This window comes from Tinamus guttatus, unplaced genomic scaffold (assembly GCF_059628265.1).
Source record: "Tinamus guttatus ecotype Peru unplaced genomic scaffold, ASM5962826v1 Tinamus_guttatus_pri_ptg000602l, whole genome shotgun sequence".
In the NCBI taxonomy this organism is placed as follows: Eukaryota; Metazoa; Chordata; class Aves; order Tinamiformes; family Tinamidae; genus Tinamus; species Tinamus guttatus.
The window spans coordinates 4,697,817-4,719,155 of record NW_028289136.1 but is presented as its reverse complement, the minus strand read 5'-3'; the positions used below and the strand labels follow the sequence as shown (position 1 = coordinate 4,719,155).

Below are 21,339 nucleotides of genomic sequence, written 5' to 3'. Positions count from 1 at the left end.
GAAAATAAATGCTACTTAATGGACTACAGGAAAACCCTCTTAGAACAATTACTGATGGAAAGAAAGATTCAATTATGTGTGACTCAGCGCTTGCTTATAATTGCAACAGCTAGTGGGACACATACACATGACAGCCTGCATCTGTCTGAACTGAGCAAGTGCCCAGGGATTTGGAACTGATGGCTGATTTCTCCTTCGTGTCCTGTTTCCACAAGAAGTGATTCAGATACCTACAGGAGACACGTTTTCTGCATGCATCGGTCACCTCACCCCTTGGAAACCAGTGTATGCTGAAATGTCTCTTTTGGAGTATGCAGAGGACACCATGAAACCTTCAAGAGAACAAGGATGAGAATAAAAGGGTAAGAGATGGTGTAAGAAAGCAAGCTGGAAGAGAGATGGAGAGAAAAGGGACAAAGGAGTGAGATATAGAATGAACTCAGATGCAGATGTCTTCCTGTTCTTTGGGGTCCTCTTTACATTGTAGAAAACATGCTAGAACTTATAGGAGCTGGGAAAACTGGGAAACTGCAAATAAATAATCATGCACATAACAACATGGTCTGGGATTTGTTCTGTGGGAACATCAGTGTGAATATGCAGGCATGTAAGCACACAAAGAAAGCTGCTATCAGAAATAAAACTTATAATAGAAGTATTTTTGCCAAAATGATTAATGAAGTAAATTGGCTTTTCACTTTAAGTTTATTTATTGCAGCATAAGGCACTGAAAAAGAAAAGCATCAGTGACTTGCAGCGACAAAGTAAGATATATTTATGATTACCTAAACTGATGCATGAGGCAAAATATCCAGAAAAAAAAAGAAAAAAGAATTAAAAAAAACCCCACACACAGAAAAAAAAATGCACAAATAAAACACTGAAAACTCCTCCTTCCGGACCACTAAAAAACAGAAATCAAGTTTATGAATGCCACATCAACCTACCATCATTTACTAACACTACGAAAAACAGAAATGAAGCAGAACAGAAAACACTTATGATTACTTGCCTATTTTTGGATGAAATGTACATGAAGATGTATTGTCAAGGAATGGATCACCCTCATTTATCACAAAATCAAAACACTGATTTGAAAGAGCAAAACATCTTAACCACCTTCAAAAACAAACAAGCAAACAAAACAACACCCCCTCTTCCAAAAAAAAAGCAAAAAGAAAACTAAAAACTTCCAATAAATGTCCAGTAGCTTCAAGTCTTTTGATTGCAGAAGGAACTGGCGGGATCATGGGACTCATAGATCTAGAATGAGTGAGAGGAATCCAGTTGTAAGAGGAGCTTCACTGCTGGTACCAGTGGAAAATGAAATATAAAGAGTTATGAAATAACTCTCAAAGTTACTCTCATGAAGTAACTCTTGAAAGGCTAAGTCCCAAATTTACTAATGAAATTTTACTGCTCCACAACTCTCACACCCCAACTGGGATCCATCTGGCACGAGTGTGAGCGCGTTCCAGAGCTGGAGACTGCTTCCAGAGCAAGACTTGCAGGATGGGTATAAGGTGCACAGAAAACTGGGTAGAAAGAAGGAGGGTCCCACTCCTATTTTTCCAGTGGTGAATTCAGTATAACTGTTCTCTGGAATTTCTCCATTTAACCTCCAAATTGAACTTTACTAGGATAGAACCCAGTTCCAAAGGCCTGCACATTTTCTGTGGCTTTCTTCCCTTGAATTAAGACACTGTTTAAAAATAAAAATAATAATTAAAAAAAAAAATCACTGCATTTTATCTCAGTCAGTTCCAGTGATGGCAGCAGACCAAGTTCACACTTTCTGTTTGTCAGCAAAACACACAGAAACTATCAAACACAAATAGAGGGAGTGTGGGGAAAGGTGGTTACAACTGAGTTGTAGTTTAGTCAGAGAATTCAAGCACCAGTTTGATTTTAAACATGTGTTTAAACTTGGTGAACTCAAAGATTTAAATTCAGACCGTATAAATTGAATGTACTGAACACAAACGGGACTGCTCAACGACCAAAATTCACACTAAGTACCTTGCAGAACAAGGTGCAAAAAACAAGGCCTTCATGAAGAAGCAAGAGCAAAATTAAAGGTATTATACTAAAGGCAAGTTAAACATATGAATCGTGTGTGATTGATATACTAAGATTTGTAAAATTCCCTTTTGCTATATTGAATCAGAAATCATAGCATTTTCACAATGCAGAGCAGGAAAAGGAACATAACATCCTACCAACTTGATTTATCTTTAATGCATTGTCTTCCTACCTTAAAAAAGAAGTTTTTTTCCTTGAAAAATTATCTTTTTTTTCCTCCAACTCTTACTGAGTTAGTTATCACCTTTATGTTACCACTATTTGCACAAAATCCTCTGAAGGAGCAAATTATAGCTCCTAATAAACCTTCTTAAAAACAGGCTCCTTCACAAGAGCACTGTAATGAAGAGCTGTTATAATGAACACTGAAATTGTGGTTTATTGTCATGGGGGATGGAAACTGTGAAATAAGAGGCCAAAGCAGTTACTATATTCTGCAGGAAAGAAATGAGGAAAGGTGGCTTCTATCTACACAGGAGTATTGTAGTAATTCCTACCGAGGGCAAATCATTTAAAAAGGCTCTAGCAGGAGACTTACATGTGCCAAGAAAGCCTCCTCGCACAGCTAGAACCCACCAGGTACAAACAGGGTCTGTAATTACCATTAGTAAATTTGTGACTTAGGAAATAGCCAAAAATAAAAATCAGGAAATTGACTGGATTCCCAGAAGGTGAAGGTTTTCTTTTTGTAAAGAAAGGCGTGGAAAAACTCAAATTCCTCCTACAGTTCATCAAAAATAGCCCTGTAAATTTGCACCATTCACACACACATTCCTCTAGAGCAGTGCAGCAATTCCCAGTTCATTCATGTCTTCATAAATTTAACTCTCCTCAGCCCTTCCTTCTCCTTGCTGCTCGTAAGGAGGCACTTTTCCAATGGAAATATCACCCCCAAAACACATAATCGAGTTTATTTATTTATTTACTTATATTTTTTTTCAAAGAAAGAATGGTTGCATTTAACTGACTTAAGTAAATTCCCAGTATCACTCCACGGACATGCAATTCTTGTCATCTCATTTTATGGCCAGCTTCCCAGAGGTTTCAGATACCTTGTTTTCCATGGAGTTGTGTCAGCAGCAAATTTGCACCATAGTGCTTCTTTGAAACATTATTTATTTCTTTGTGCCACTCCTGCTGCCTGGATTCTACTTCTGCTGCAGTTTCACCCATGGCATCAAGATCTCTCATCTTCCCCTGACTTCTTTCGCACATAGGGAATTCAAAAAACCACATTTGTCCTGGTAACGTGCTCAACCATCAGTGTCTTGCAGTCCTTGGCTAAAGATTGCTCCTCATTACTTAAACATCTCCCATAAATTTGCTGCAGTCTATGTAAACAAAGCAAGATTTGTTCTCCCTCTCGCCCTCTCTACAGTTTATCTAATACTGTCCTTTCTGTCGCATGACTCCTGCTCCATCCATACTAGCATCCATACTAGCAAAGAACTCTTCTGCACTATATATATATATTTATTTGGAAGGAACTTTATTGTCCTGTAATGAAGTGCTTCTGGCTCAATTTGATTCCTATCAAATTCCACCTCTCTTTCTATAGGACAGTTAATAGAATTACCCTTTTGTATTGTTGTCAGCTGTCTGGGTAGGCACTACAAGCTGGACAGCAAACTAGTTTGGGATGCAATTCACAGATAATATGAGAGAAACACGCTTTAGGGTTTGCTTACTCAACTCAGAAAATCCCACTGAATTCAGCCAGGGTTACTCACACGCTACAGCCTAGGGAATCAGCCCCCTCAACACAGTTATATTTTCTAGAGACATGGGGCTTGACTCTTCTCTTATCCTCGTGCATGTTTCAAGGAGTGGAGGAAAAAAACAAACTTTCTGGTTCCGACGCAGTAAATGCAATGTTTATTTGCAGTTCTATTTTGCTTTTGCTCTGCTTGGCTCTCAAATAATCCCTTTTATTATGCTTTATCCTTTATATCTATCCGCCTCATTCTCAGTTCTGTTGCTTTTTGTTGCTCTTTGGAGCTTTGATTAACCACACTGGCTTTGTGCAGCAGAATCGCACTCAATGAATGGCAGGGGGAATGATTTATTTTCTGAGTCACCGCTCAAAAGACAAACTTCCATCAATCAAATCCCAGACAAGGGAGTGTGACACCACAAAGCAATATGAGAGGAGGCGCTTACAGCAAAAGGGACAGGTGGTCTTTGATAGCTGACTTAACATTGCAGGTCACTAATCACAGAGATTAGCAGCAAGGTGATAGACAGCGCCTGTTCTAGAAGGCAGTGTGTCATATCATCCAATTTTCTGTCAAAATGTAAGTGTTTAAATGGGGGTAACTTTATGTGAATCCTATATAGTTATGGCAATGAGGTGACGAGATACTTGTGAAGATGTAGGCATGAGTCCTGGGTGGGGGGCAAAGCAACTACAGTTGTTCTCTGAAAAGACAAAAAAAACCTGTCTATGTTAAAATGCCATCTTCCTCCTTGGCAAGGCCTGCTTTTTTGTCTTTTTAAAGTAGATCTTCTTGTTCCATTGCTTAGGACAACTTTTTAGCTTTTTTTTTAATTATTGATGCTTGCCTCTGTAGACTGAACACAGCTGCAGAATACAGAGCAGGAAGCAGCATTTTGTTTTGCATCCTTTGGGCTCCACAAATCGAATCATTAACTCAGAGCCAATGCTAGTAAGTAGTGAGCTAGTAAGTAGTGAGCAAGTATCCTCTTCTTCATTTTCATAGGGGAGGAAATGAAGCAGGAGTAGGCAAAGTGACTTCCTTAAGGTGGCACAGGGAGAAAGTTAAAGAAATGAGCACAAACACTTGATCTGCCAAGAAGTCTGATTCTTAGCCCTGGAATCCTTCAATATCAATCCACATAGGCACAGTAGAATGCCACATTCAAAAAATCTTGTTCCATGCATGGTTGAGGAGAGTAGTATGAACCTCAGATGTTATTAACAAGATGTTCTTTCATGTTTGATGGAGCCCTTCAGTCAGAAGGACTGCGGAACACATACAAACACAGCTCTATCTGACCACTGAAATAAAATGTGAATGATTAGAGCATCATACAGAGATAGTTTTTTCTCCATGTTATACATTAATCTTCTCCAAAACTCAGAGAGACATTGGGGTTAGACCAACAAAAACACTTGGGGAGTTAGCTCAAGTTCAGGCTCTTAAGCTGCAAATGAAGATGGTGGGAGTTAAGATGCTTGAAAGACTTTTTGGAAGTGGTTAGCAATGTCCTAAGTTAAGTAGCTAACATCTTATTTGAAACAATTGACTTCACAGTGACCTTCAGGCCACGCTTGCATGAGGATGCAGATGCCTAGTACTAGATTTAAAACTCTAGCCTCAAGACAGGAAATTTTACATGGGTATTTCCATCCATCCAAATACTCTGCAGTATTTCCTGCCATTCCACACTTTGCCTAATGCATAAAGACACATAGCTGTAGTGCTGAATGTTCTGGCATATTCAATAGAAAGTTGGACATATACTTTTTAATTATTCAAATCAAATTGTATAGCTAGGTGGTCAGAGGCTGCAGCGATCTCATCTTAGCAAACATATAAATGTGACTTTTAAACTGAATGATGCTACTTCCAATGTTTTTGTAATATCCTACTATAACACAAAAGACTCCTGTGTTTTTTTTATTAAACTTTAAACTTCAGATTTATAACAGTGGTTCATATCCCAAGGGGTCTTTATACGAAATAAATTAAGCTGTAGGTATAATATCCTCTCACATTTTGGCCAAGACTTTGGAAAGAAGCAGACACAAGAGAGAAAAATGAAGAATTGAATTAATACTGCTTGGCTTGGACCCAGTGTTGAAGAAAGTAACAAAAATTCACTTTTCTGGTCACAACCACTAAGCCATTCTTCTAGTGGTAAGGGACTCGCAACGCAATTAAGCGTCTAATCCAAAAGATGTGGTTTATGACCTCCTTATAAATAAATCCAAAAATACAATGAGCTACAGGTCCAGAAAAGCCTAAAAGAGTAGTTAAATTTTGAACTATGGTGGGGAAGCATGAAAGGAGCTGGAATGCAATTATCCCAATTATTTCTGGTTTGGGAATCCCTTAAGTCTTCTTCACTTTCTTCTCATAGACTGGATCCTTCAGCTAGTGGAATATTTATGGGACAGAAGAGAAAAAGATTTCAGATAGTTTTTGACTAGTGTAAGCACTTTGCTGCTGCTGTCATCAGAATCCTACTCTGGCTTCCCCAAGGACAGCAGTTACTTTGGAAACAATCTTATCTTAATATTGAAATGCTATTTATTAGTCTATTTAGACAGCCTTGGACAAAAATGCCTTTTCCTCAGAATCCTAATCTACTACATGGCATGCAAATGCATTTAAATAATAAATGCCTGAAAAGCCAGCCCGACAATGTTGACTGGTTTAGATACAACCTGTAACTTTTTTTTTCTGAGTCACTGTAGCGGATTCCAGCTGTGGGTATGTGATAGAGAAGGGCCCAAGTACAAAACATGCACCTGGGCCTTCTAATCTGCTGCAGAGACTTTTTATTTTAAGATAGACCATATGAAAGTGCAGCAAGAACACCAGGACAATTTCCATGCATGGCCTGTATCTTCTAACCTGTTTATCCTCTCCATTTGGTAAGGAAATATCCATTTAGATACACTTTTTTTTTTTCCCTTGTCTACCAAGTAAACCAAATGAAGAAACTCTTTTAAAGCATGTGTGGACTCTATGCAGTCATAGGCAATATTTGCATTTCTGCAAGATTCTGGGAAAAGTAGGAAGCAACGATGGATTTGCAAAGCATGCAGATAGTCAAAACAATATTATTAATCCTAGTAAGGGATCATGGGCCTATTGAACTCTCTCTATACAAGAATACTTTTCAAAGGACTGTGCATCAACTGTTCAAATGAATATACTCCATGCTAATTGTATAAGATACAGATATGTCTAAGAGCTGACCATCCTCCTGAGGACCTCCTAAGAGGTCCTGATATCCTGCATATAAAAATGATTACACTGGGTCAGACCATAGCTGGTCCATCTGCCCTGTCTACCAATGGTTCTTTGATAAAATAGAACAGTAAGGCAGTTAAGAGGTTAAGTGGTTTAAGAAATAAAGTTGGTCCTTCCCCTCAGTGTACCCCCAGGGCTCAGCACACACCTTAGGTGGATGACTGCGTTTGATAATCCTTCTTTGACCTATCCACTGTGAAATTGTCAAATCTCATTTGAAACATAAATACTTTTGGCCTATGCAACATCCTGCGACTAGTCTTACAGTGTAATTATGTGTTGGGTGAAAAACCACTTCCTTCTCTCTCCTTTAAACCCACTGCCCAATGTGTACAGGTCTTGTCTCTTCTGTAGGGATATTAATGAACTTTCTGTAAGAACAAGGCTTTGAACTCATACCCAATCTCAAGCTTACCTTACTTACTTATCACTATTGTGCATTATTTCTGCTCTCACAGAAGAGAACTGAATGAAGGTTGTGACTGTTTAAGGAGAGAAAGTATACGTGTCATTTTGCTCTATGGTCACCACAGCAGGCTCTAATCCTGCCCCCAGAAGTACTGATCCTCTCAGGAGTGTCTATGTTTGCTGCAGGATAACTAAAAAAGAGAAAACAATTAATGCAAGAAAATAATAGAGTAATGGTTTATGCCTCTATTGACTTTCACTACTGCAACTAAGCATCCAGGGATGTCACAGAATCAACTAATTTTGGAGAAATGTACTCAAAGATATGCTCAGAATATATCACTAGGGACAGATAAATTTCATATCTACCTATTTAATAAAAGAGTCTATGCAGTCTACAGAAGTCTGTGATAAACAGCTTCCCTCAGAAGAGAGAGGGAAGGTCTCACCAAAACCGGCAGAACAAACAATACAGGAAAAAGAAAGTGTTAGCCTTTTGCAAGGAAAAGTAGATATTTTGTCCTGGTTACAGGATTCAAGGAGCTAGCACCTAAGCCTCATGGAGGAGGCTGAATTGTCTTCTTCTGGTATATCGTATAAAATTGCCCCAGCTCTTATTGCAGATTTTGAGGCTGTCGTTGCTTTCCTTCAGCAAAGAGAGAAATAACCCCATTTTCTACTCCCGATAAAATCCCCAGAAGAGTCCAACTTCAGACCAAGTTTATTAAAATATGAATTATCTGTAAAAAGACTGCACATGCCCATGAATTGATTTCTGATTTTCTATGGACTTATTTTAGGACTTCGCTGGGAAATAATCAGAGTGCATTGAGAGATGCTGGGGATTGATTAATCAGTATAACCCCTACTGTGTCCAAAGCTTAACTTTCAATTACACTTTGAGCTTATGCAGTAGGCAGTATATTTCTGTTAGGTAAAATACCTACAGGAGAAAAATAAAAAGAGAAAAAGACAAAATTAGAAATAGAAAATGTCTGTTTTTTTTTTTCTTAAAGTGAATTCCCCCATTGGAATAATGAGGAGAGGTGTCACCTCTAACAAGCAGTTAGAGGTGCAAAAAACAAGGTTTTTAAAGAGATGCAGTCCTTCTTGCTAACTCCACCCAAACTCTCCACAAATCACTGCCTGCTCAACACAAACTGTGACCAGGCAAGAGGACTTAAAACTTGATGGTTTGGCTGCAGCACAGCCCAACCTGACATGTCCAGGGCATAGATATGCAGATTAGCCCTTCCAGATGCATCAGTGCTGCAGGGCTGCAAGAAGTATTTAGGGAAGGGCATGAAAAATTAGTGATAAATAATAAAGTGTCTCAGGTGAAAATATAATTCATTGTGTTGAAGTGCAAAATTGTGCTTTCCTGCTAGCCCAAAGTTATCAGAGTATAATCAGGGTTTATTTATTTCTACTTTTTTTTTCAAGTGAAAAAAAGTAAAAAATCAGAAGGTAAAATTTACACCAGGGAGTTTTTCATTCAATCAGGCTGCTGTATGATCGTAATATCTTAATGACTTAGCCCAGTAAATTGTCAAGGAGCTACGTTTGCATGTGTCCCATATTATAAGTAGAACAAAACACACAGATGGGAGGTGACCTGGAAAAGGTCCCACGGGAGGTCAGTAGCAAAGACTATGCAAACCCCAGCTCCTGTGTTACTTCATGAGCTTGCTTGATGGAGTTCATTGATTCTGTGTCAGTCTTCATGAAAGCCAAATTTCTTGCAGATAATATGATAGATAAATGATTTACCCAAGTCCAGACTGGAAATTGAAGTCCAGGTTGTTGATACTGAGATCACTAATTTAATGACTAAGTGACAAAGTAATGGCTGTAGCAAAACAGAATGACTTCTTATAATGAATGAGAAGTTTATATTGTTTAACTAAAGGGGCAGAAAGAACATTCAGTAGAAATTTCCAGGAATTAAATGAAAAAGCAAAAGGAAGTGGGTGGGGAGGGGAGAAGGCAACTGGAGACGCAAATGCCTCTTTAGCCATCTCTTTAATGACTAGTCAGACCGTATATTAGAAAGTAATTGAACTAGCTCTCAGTCAACAAAAGATGCAAATAGATTTTAAAGTGGAATAGGATCACATTAATTTACACTAAACCAAAGAGTAATTAGCTAGTGTTTGAGCAGTGCTTATAAAGCAGAAAGTGCTATATAAATGTTAAATATTGCTATTTGTTTCAAATAGATGCCACAATCAAAATCTATTATATATCTTATAAGGTAAAAGACAAATAAACAAAACTAAGTACCGATCTCTCTGGCATTTAGCTGATACATAGCAAGGCAACTCCTGGAAAACATGCACAGTTCGATTCAGTGGACACCTCTAAATCACAGATTTTGAGCTGAAGTCATAAGACCACTTTCTGTCTTCACTAGAAAATGAGAAAAAGGGAGAGGAAAGCCGAGGCTTGATGCTTATCATCATGCCACTATCTCTGCATGATATCGTGTATTTCTGACATTGCTCAAGGCCACAAGACAAGAGAATTTAAGAGAGCAAGGCCCTGGGTTTAAGTAGGTAGTAAGCCATCTTCGTTTTGAACCACACAATTGCTCTGAGATACAGAAATAGTTGTGTCTATTGCTAAGGAGCAAGAATCTGGGGAACAGCACTAGTTTCTCTTATGTCTAGCTGTATCACTAATTTATTGTGTGATCTCGGACAAGGCATTTAACCTTTTGGGCCCATTATATGAAAACCAGATATAAACATTCACTGCTGTTTCACAGCCAAGTTAAGGATCTTGTTTGATGCTTTTAAGCATGTCATTTCAATAAATTATCTATGAGACATATATCACTATTAGGAAGATGACCGAGGGAGCCTGAGAGTTGAACAAAAAAATTATTAGGTGAGATCATACAGCTTCAGGATGGATTCAGAGCCATGGCACGCTAACGATTTGCAAAGATTATCAGTCTCGTCTGAATCATGGACATAAAAGGATCTGAAAGTAAAGTACTTACTTATCTGATTTTTTGCAGTAAGTTCTTGACCCAATTTCCTTCCTACCTTGGCAAACTCTTGCAGAGAAAAATGATAAACAACAAGGATCCAACAACTTTCTGGGTTTTAAAATCACAGTGGATAATGCAATTAAAAATGTAATCTATATGAATGAAATAACGTTGCCAGGATATGAGTTAATAAAAAAACTATATTTAATGCTCAAAATTGTCAAAGCAGTTTACAAATGCTGATTCATTACCTAGTCATTATAGCTGTAAAGAAGTGGTGCATATGGAGACAGAGAGCAACATTCTCAGACATGAGCTTCTGATGCCAAAATCTCTCTTTCTACACACCACTATCTGAGTGAAGCTGGATCAATGCTTAAACCTGCTGGATGCAGAAATCCCCAGGCAATCCAATTGTCAAGAATACTTTAAGCATAAGTTTGTTTTTACCAAAGTTCAGTCTCAGTGAAGAAGCGGGTCAACGTTACAGTGTTTCTGAGGACAAACCCAGCGGGAGATGGTCTCTCCTGCTAGGGCTCAGCCACCCTGCTGTTTGCTGCCTCCCTGGGATACTGATGCCGTTGTTTGTAAAACTACACCATAAATTCGATGAGGGAAATGGTTTGGAATTAAAAAGAAAAAGAGCCCTTATCTGCCAGATCTTTACCTTTGTCTTTTTTCTTTTTTTCTTTTTTTTTTTTTTAACCTAGACCAATTTATTGGGCCAGATTCATTGGGCTAGATTAAAACCAATCTGTTCTTAAGGTATGTTTTTATAAGAAAAAAGACAATAAACTGACTCAGGAAGAAAAGCACCATGGGAATCTCTTTGCCACCATCTAAATGGTAAGGTGGCACTGTTTCCTTTTACAGTCATAGCGTTCAATAACTCACCGGATCTAAAGTTAGCATTTCCAGCCTTTTTTTCAAGCAATAGAACAGGGGATTTCTCTTAGCTCTTCTAATATATCTTTTCCAACTCTTGCTCCTACTACCCATGATCAGATGTACATTTTGCAACTTTTAGAGATAATTTTTGCACAAATTCTGCCAAGAGAGCTGCCTCTACTTTGTGAAAAATGCCCCTCTGCTTCATGTCTACACTTAATCCATTTTTCCTTGCATAGAGAACTGATTCTTCCTGTTCTTCATTGGAATTTCTGTTCATCCCTTATTCTCTTTATAATATCTTTATTACACTGTTTGGAATAAAATTTTAAAATTGCTGAAAACAAGAGAGTCAAACACGCAGGCAGGCAGCATTTTCTTTCCCCTCTTTTCCTTTCCTTTTATTTCTGTAGCAACTACTGGTATCCCATATAGGAGAAAGGAATGTACAAAAATAAATATATATATATATATACATATGATTAGATCTCTTGCATGGCCCTGGAACTCTTTGTTTTGTAACACATGCTGTGTGTAAGCTATCTTTAAGATATCCTGCAAAACATGACTTTTGTGCTGTATTTCTGGCTGGTGTGGGATGAATTTCTTGTGTCGCCTCCCAACTGGCATTAGGGTTTACACCACTAATGTCTTCTGCACCTGATTCAGAGCCCATTAAATTACACAGAAGAATTTCCATTCATTTCACTTGGGGAAAGGAACGCTTTTCTGACCTGAGGTCCCTCTATAAAACTTTTTTAATGTTCACATTTATGGTCTGGGCCGCCCTGTATCATCTTTCAGTCTTCAAATCATTAGCAGTGAGGATGGAAATGAATAAAATTAAGAAATTGGACTCTTTTGGAAATCTTCCCAGAGTGACCCCCCAATGACCCTAATCAGAGACAAGTAACAAAGCACATGGCTGGATATAGCTGGTGACCTCGGGAGCCTCTGGTCTGCAAAGACCCTCCTGAGCATCTTCAAGTGGCTTTTCTGATGGAGCAGATACTTCTCTGAAATTTGGCTCCTTCCTAGTGTTGTAAGCGTAGCATTCACTATTATTCAGTCAATTCTGAAAATTTCATTCCATGCTCATATGTACCTGGGTCTCGGGCAGCCTGGCCTTCAAGTTGTCACTAAGCTTGGTCTTGGCTGTGTTAAGCCATCAGGCTTAAAAGCAGGTTGAATCCAAAACATCGGGACCTGTGAATTTTAGCTGACTTCTTGGGTAGGTAAGGAGATATTTATATTTTCATTTAGCCTGAGCGATACCAGCACCTGCCACTTGCTCTAAACAGAGCAGTTAACCTGTAACTCGCCCTGTCAACTCCTGTTGACAGAAACCAAAGCAGATAAATTAATGGCTCCCGGGAGAGGAATGAACGGAGAAGACTCGTGTAAACAAATACCTCGCAAAATGCAACTGCATTAATGGCAACAGAAATTAAAGAGAAACCTCCTCCATCCAAGGTAGGCCCGGCAGGCTGAAGGCAATCCCCAAAATGATGCTAGAGGGAGGAGGAAAATAAGCCAGCTGCTTTGTAGCTCACCGCACTCCCCTGGGCAAGGGCAGGCAGTGAATCCTCAAAATTATTTCAGCCTCAATTCTGCCTCAGATGTCTCCATAAAAGCTAGGAGTGAATATCACCCCTACCCTCTCTGCGGGCATGCACACATGTATGCAAACTCTTGCTATGGCAAATGCACCCCACAAGTGGTAATTCAAACCTAGAGGAGGGGGCATCTGCAATTCCCTCTTGCTCAGAGGGCAATGTGCTGGCAGGTCAGTGCTCCTTGGCTTTGCTCTTCAGGTTTGGTGTCTTTAGCCGCTTGGTCTTAGATGTATCGGAGACGCAGTGTTCTGACAAGAACCAAAGAGCATTCAATTAGTTGTTCTATCGGAGCAAATACCAAGGCATTTAGATATCCTGGTGATGGACAACCTTATAAAAAAGAAAAAATAAAAACCAAACAAGTCAGCAGGTCAGTTGATTGGGTCCTTGTTTGGAACTGAATCCAATTAAGGAGCAGATTTTTTTTCCTCTCTCCCCATCTCTATGATCCTACTCCCTCAGCTCAGTTTCTTGTATTTCCCAGTGTTTGCAGCTGCCACCTGTTTATTTTAGCTTTTGAGAGCTTCTGGGCACTGTCTGTGCTCCTTACAATCCCCCATGGTGGAAAAATGGGGTGAGGGGGAGAATTTATGAGACAATAATGCTGCTTTTAGAGCTAATTTCTACTGGGATGCCACCCCACCCAACCTCACACGCACTGTCCTGGTCAGGATAGCATCATAACTCCTGTCTGATCTGCACTCCCAGGTTGAAACATCTGGAGATTGAGGGTGGGAAGGTTTTACTCCCGACTGCAGGAGCTCCGGTCTCAGCTCGTAACACACTCATCTCGCTGTAGGTGTGTGGGAACCTGGCATTGCTGCAGGAAAGCACGAGGTGGGACAACCCTGTTAGCATGCTCTCAACGCAAGAGCTGCAAAGCTGCTCTTGACAGGAGGGCTCTACGTAAGTGCACGGTCAAGAGGTGTTAGTCAGGGTCACGGATATGTAGTCAAGAGCCTGTCCTAAGGCTAACGTGCCTTTGGCTCTCCTGCTTCAAGCTTGTCATGCTCATTAGCTGATCCATATCAGAGCTGGCAGTTGTTTCATGAAAAAAGAAGGGAAGTATAGACCATGTATCTGGCTCCAGGATTTCGTAATCAAGGGAAAAATGATATAAACACCAGTCAGGATCCCAGCTTTGGGCTCAAGGTCAGGCCAGTGTTTTCTCCTGCAGGACTGCAGAGGGAGAAACATTCCAGACTGACCTGAAGTATCATTTTAATTAATTTCTTTCCTATTGGTAGCTAGCCTGTCTGTGTCTCTATCTCAGTCATCACCTTTCCTTGCCTCTTCTAGATTGTGCTTTTATTTTATAAATGGGTATGAGGCCAACATAGCAGTTTCCAGCTGGCCCAATTTATGCATTTATTTATTTATTTTTATTTCAAGGATAGAATTAAAACATTTCACTATGAGAAAAAAAGTGGCCTCAATAATTTTTCAGTTTGGAGACAAATGTATTTAAACTTTTTTAAAAAACAAACAAACAGCAACAAGAGCTGTGAATTGGTTTTGATCATTACATCAATTGCTGAAAAGCAATAATAATAACACATTGGTCCTCAATGAGATTTTCCACCAGTCTAATTTAGGAACAGCTCTACTGAAAACAGAGATACAAAGGCTGTATCTACACTAGTAAATTAAATATTTTATTACAGTAAATAAAAATCTGGGACTGTTCCCTGGCACTGAGGCCAACTGGCATGGAGAAGCTTTCCTCTATATTATAAACTCTCCTAGTATCCAAGACAGGATGGCTGTAATCTTCTGCCTTTTGGGATCGGCTCTGGCCCATTGCAGAGCCTCAGCCATGATCAGGAGTTGTTTGGTCAAGATCAAAATACAGCCAGGAACCTGTATTTACTGTTATTTAGCTGTTGTTTAACTATATGAAAAGTAATTCCATAGTGTTGCTTATTTTATTAATATAGATATAACCAAAACCTGAAGCAGGCCAAACTATATAGAAACAGACACCTCCACATTTACAGTAATTTTCAGATTCTTTTGTAAATGAGAATATGCTATTTTGACTGTAATTTAATTATATAAGCCATGATCTCTGCATGGGATCCTGCTCTTTAGTCCACTTTAGCATTGCCTTATCACTACTTAAGTGCTTTGCCATGACCTTTGAATAGCTACGTTGTTGTCATCTCACAGCTGCAGACTCAAATGGAACAATAATTGAGACCTTTTTTTTTTTTCTTTTCCCTTCTCCTTCCTCCCAAGATAGTTGAACAGTGTAATTTTTCTCAGCATTCAATCTTATTTTCTTCTTCTTCTTCTTATTTTTTTTTCCCAGGGAGGAGAAAGGGAGTAAAAGCAGCAAATGACATAATTGAACTCATTTTTCATTAGAAGGTCCTCATAAACGGAGCAGATAGATAGCATTTAGAGCACGTTGTCTAAGAATGAAGTTAATACCAAGCAGAGAGGAAATGTTGCCAGATTGTTCTCTCAAATCTAATCTCTGATTTCAAGCTATTATGAAGCCCTACAAACCAACAAACAACACGAGCAATAATGATGGGGTGTTTAAGAAAGAAAGATGCCATTTGGGGGGATTACTGGATATGAATGCTCCCGGCTCTTGGCAAAGAGGGAATTGGAATCTCAGTGTTGGCAAATCAAATATTTCTAAAGCTCCCTCAGGGATTGTTTTGCAATTTTGTCAATATTTTAAAAGTATCTCTTGATCTCGCACAGGCCTGCATGCAGCTATGACTTCTTCACACACTGCAGAAGACGTCTTCTCTCTCTCTTTCTCCTCTCCTCATTTCCTATTCAAATCCAGGCCCTTTGCAATCTCAAAATTTTCACCTTAATAAGGTGCATTATGAATAATAGATTTTGAAGCCCAGGAGCACATTAAATTCACCAGGAGACAGGGCAGTTTAATCCAGCTGTTTGCAGGACTGGCCTTTTCACCAGTGCTGACTAGCCGTGAGTATGAGAAACTTCTCAGAGGAAAAAACAAATAACAAACAACTAAAAACCTTCCCTCAGAGTCTTAGGACAAAAATACAGAGTCACAATTGTTTACAGCAAATTCGTGGCCTGGGTCTGGAAGCCTTTTTCCAAGCAAAATTCCTAACATTATCTTAAATTATCCCTAACTTTCCCCTTCTTTTTGAAAGAAATTTGAATAAGCCAATGTTGGTGGGGTATCCTAATGAAATCTTGGGTTATGTACACATTTTTGCTATGAAAGACCGTTTAGCAGAGGCCTAACAGGATCAAGGATATCTACCTCTACTCTGTTTATGCTACTGTTTATCTTCATGATGGTTGACATAGAAGAGGACTCTCTCTGAAGGCCAGGGCCATCACTTTGCTTGACATCTGTAAAGTGCCATCAATCAGGTGGATTAATCATGAGTTATGAGGAGGAAAAAAGTGGGGCAAAGCAGGGCAAGTGCTCTGGTCCTGGCCAGAGATCAGGCATCTCTACAGTGTTATTCCTGGCAGTGTATCACACTCTTACTTATCCATCATCATAAACAAGGACTAGCTTTTTTCCTAGCTAAGACTTTATAGTTCTGGAGTTTTTGTTATTTTATTTATTTTTATTATTTTTATCATTTTTACATTAAGATAAATACAAAGGTAAAAGAGTTAAAGGATTGTGTCTTTATTAAAAACAGAAATTTCCTTTTATGTCCATGATTGATATAAAAAAAAATGTCTTATATGTAAAGAAAACTATGAAATGTCCACAAATGGTGGGGAGATATAGAAGAGCTCCATCTTACAGCTGGGGAAACAAGAGGCAAAGAGGTAGAAAATTGAGGGATGGATCCATGTGGTGAGTCACTCAGTGCTTCTAAAGCAGGAACTGAACAAAGATACGATTCCCAGTCTACATTTAGTCCAAGTCTTGTAGTTAGACTACTGTCAACTTTGGCAATATCTGCTAGAAAACACATTTTCAGCTCAAGCGACTCAAATCCCCTCCTCCATTCCACGTGCCTTGGCTTTTTCCTTCCTCGTGAAGTGTTTTCAAATATGCAGATACTTCAATGCACTCAAGAGTAGATATTTCAAGAGCAGATATTTCTGTGGTGACTTCACATGTTCCTCCTAAAATTGACTATTAAGCCATTTTCTTTCCTTAACTGACTTTTAAATAAAACAGAGTGAGGTTGTTGGACATTTCATCTGTATTGCTTTTAAGGACTCATTTAATATTTAGACTTCAGACAGCAATTGCCAAACATACTTTGTACCTCTCCAGAACAATATCGTTTTGACAGCAGATGACCAGACAACCTACTAAGTTGGAAGCGAAGAGCAGCCTGATCCACGCAGTGAGATAACTGCTGCTCTTCCAGAATGGAGCAGTTCTGAAGAGCTTCCAAAGACAAACCTTGCACCTGAGAAGTGCCTGCATGCAGAGGCTCAGAGGTGGGTACCTGCCAGTCAAGGCTGATTTCCACAATTCTTTTTCTGGGAGAAAATCAGACATTATGGTCCTGGGACAATGTCACTGGGTCCTGCCCACCAGGCCCAAACCTGAATTGAAAACATATTATCTTCTGCAGAGAGAAGTTTATGCCAAGGTTGACGTAAGGAAAGTTGATGAGAAACTATCTAAGGGCCTGAATTCTTTAGACCAAGCAAGAGGGATTTTATCTTCCCAGATCCAGAGATTCAGACTCCAAAATAAAATGAAAGGGGCAAACTCAGAATCAAAGGTGCTTAGGAGCTTAACGAAATTAGGTGTGCTCCAGGATCTGAATGTAAATGTAAAAAAAAAAAAAAAAAAAAAAAAGGGATTTTGAAGACTAAAGAAGAAGCTAAGGTTACTCCAATGAAGGAAAAGATGACAGAGAAAATACACAGCATAACTGCAAGATGTGTATCAGGAGCACTTGTTTCTTTAAGGCTCAAGAAGATTGAGGCTGGCAAGGCCCGATAACCACTTAAAAGTGGGCTGATAAATGGGTCAGATGCATTCTGTCACGCTCAGCTGAGAATGCTGGCCATGAAACCAGGAGGGGGATTTGTGTGCAGCAAAAAGCCCATGTAGTCCACACTGTTTGTGTCATTGTTTTGTGAGTCATTGCTGGAGATGAGAAATAGGACCTTGAAACAGAGCCTGAAAAAGACTACGGAGTGGAGGTAATCCATCTACGCCTGCTGGGATGTGATGTTTTTCAAACTTATCTGTACATTGTGACTCAAGCAATAGAAATGCATGCCAAAGAATGATAGCAGGGTACTAATATAATGATATTCTTAATTACAGCAGAAAATTTACCAATGATTTCCTATGTCCTCAAAAAAATAAACCTGGTTTATAATCTGTTAGCTTAAGGTGGGAAGGAGGGCATGCATACAGCTGGATCTTCTTTTTGCTTAAAATTAAGCCCTGTTTTGGTAGGATTGGGATTGATCACACCTCCACACTTCCTGCATCTTGAAGAGTCATTGATGGGTATGACTCCCCTTATGAGAAATGTGCTGTTTAGTCCTGAAGGACAGTGAGACTTTGGTCCCTTGGTTCTCAACAGATGTCCTGGCTACTATGCTGCTCCCATGCATTTAAAAATTAACCTGTAATTGCACAAATACAAGGGGACTAGAACGAGGGACTGATTTTCCTTATTCTTGGCCATGACTGCAATGCCTGGACTCCCACTGGACTCTGTGGGAAGTAAAGGCTGAGCTGCCCTGGCTGAGCAAGTATGGGCACCTAAATAATTAGTTGCCAAGGTTTTTTGCTTGCACTTTCAAGACTCTGAAGCCCACCTCAGTCCTTTATAGGTTCTAGGTCATATATTTAGATCAGATCCTCCATTTCTGAAATTTTATGTACTGCCTAACCAAAACAGGCTATCAAGTCCTGTATTACACTCTAGCTACAAGGCATGACAGTTATGACTGTTGCTTCCTGTGTTAGATTTGTTTTCTGTGTTAGTTTTTCTGTGAGGGCAGATAGGGAAGGTAGAGTCCTCTTCTATTCAACTCACAGACCCAGCAGCACCGCTAACCCCCCACAATTCCTTAAACATCTCATATAGCAGGAAAGTGCCTGTCTCTATATATGAGTCTGCAAAAAGCAGGCTTAGAATGTGTCAGGTATCCCTAGATGGTTGCTAAAAATAAATCAGCATATTGAAGAGAATGTGGGGGGGGAAGCATAAAAGGAATGTGTAAGAATAACTGATCTATTACACATCTGCAATAAGTGCATGTAGGCTGGCAAGCAGTAGTGAAAAAGGGGTGATAAAAATCCACAGAAGCTTGAAGGACAAGGCAAAAAAGCAACGGGTATGAGTGCTATAATTTAATTTAGAAGAGGAAGATTTGATCAAGAAAAATGAAATATAGGATTAACATAATGAAATATTCTCCTAATGTTCAGATTTCTTAGGAAAGTAGAATCAAAGATAATCTGAAAATGGACTTCCCAAAGTAGGATAAAAACATAGTGTTGTATTAAAAAAAAAAGAAAAAGAAAATAAAGAAACATTATATTAGATGGAACAAATAGTCTTGTAGATTCTTTTCAGTTTTGTAGGTTTCCATGCTGGAGGAAGATAAGCTTGTACCAATGACCTGCAAAAGCTTGTGTTTGTTTCTGAATGCTCCAAACCATGTAAATGTGGGCCAAGTTCTTAACCACTTTGCTAATATCCAATGCTATAAGAGAAAAAGAAGAAAGACATTTTGATTAAATACAGATCTATATCCCTATCACGATGCTGTGGTGCCTTCCATACATGTGGAATGCAATTCACTGACCCCAAGAAAGCCTAAATGCATACTGTTGGCATTTGAAGGATTACTCCTCTGTGAAGAAAACTTCTAGAGCTACAGAAATGCTGTATAAGCCTCCTCCTCTCCAAACATCTGCTTGCAATTTGTATGGAGAGTGGGCTGGATTCATTACTCAATGGCAGTCTTCAACAGTTTTTAATGGCCCCTAAATAATCTGTATCTTCTTGCAATAGCTGTGGGAACACAGCCCAGGAGGGTGGCTGAGATGATAGCTTGACTGAAGGCAAGAGATGCTTCTCATCTTTGGGGGAGAGGAGAGTCAGAGTTTCCACTCAACCCATTGAGCAACATCACTGAGCTTCAAAATATTCCAGTGTTCTTGCTTTTGTGAAACATATTCATTGGAGATCTGGAATCTGTCAGCTTGCTCCAGCTTCGCACCCTCAGGGAGGAAGCAAATACTCTACCGACTATGAAGCTGTGAATCAAGGAGAACAGACCTAATACTACAGAGAGGGCACCAGAATGGAGAGACTTTAATTGGCAGATGTGCACTGCTTAGCATTAGTGAAGACAATGAAATTTCACATTTGTGAACATTATCTGATCTACAGCATGTCTGTGCCTTAAATTTCCTCTAGAGCACAGCTGGGTGTTAATCCCCTTTTCATGTTAGACCCCTCTCTGGCAATGAATACACTTGTCAATTAAAGTACGCTCTTTGAAGTTAGTGCAGGCTTACCAGAGTGAAGAACTGTAAAGTCTCACTGTGACCCAGCATTAATGAAGAAGGGCCAAATTTGATTGCCTTTATGGCAGTGTAAATGTGCATTAATTCCATTCCCAGCCTAACAGGAGAAGACATTTACTCTTGGCTGGTACTTTCTGTGTTATCTCTGGCCAACAGAACAGGAGGAGGCTTTTCCTTCAACTAGTACTCAATGGACTCCATCTTCCCATAGACTTCAGCATTGCACAGAGGCTGCAAGTACATTTGTTTCTTGTAAAAAACCTGCCTTTAAGATAAATCCAAATGACCACACCATGTAATCCACAGAAATATTTACCACAAAATAAAAACTTGCTTATCCTCTCTCCTTTCAAGTGTAACATCCCTAGGCATTACTGGGCATTTCTGAACTGCATTACTGGACCTCTCTGAACTGCATCTGCACTGAAAATCTTTCCATTGATTGGAGAAGTGGGATGGAGACAGAACTGAAAATCACATCTTTATATCCTGATGAAAAGCTATTTAATCTTGGGTCTATAAGGTAACCAGCATGACATTGATTGATTTTACATATGCCAGGCCACCACGAGCTGAAGTAGGCAATCTGTTGCTTGTATGTGGCAATTATTTCATTTTAAATGGGATATTTTTTTAAATGACCATTATTACAAATCACATCTGATGAAGAAGAATGAAGAACCCAATTTTCAAAGTGGTTCAGTAACCACATGAAAACGCTCGTGGCAGATTGCAGTTTGTCATAGAAACTGGATGGGCCTCCACCACCTGATTTGAAGACACCCTTCCTCAAATGCAAGTCAGCTACTGAAAAGTTTCACAACCACTTCCGGTTAGGTAAGTGGTGGCAATCAGATTCTTCAC

General features: G+C 39.3%; 1 protein-coding gene across 1 annotated transcript in view; it reads right to left on the bottom strand.

Annotated features, from left to right (window-relative positions):
* TENM4 (teneurin transmembrane protein 4) overlaps positions 1-21,339 on the bottom strand; it is a 364,557-nt gene that overhangs the window by 318,473 nt on the left and 24,745 nt on the right.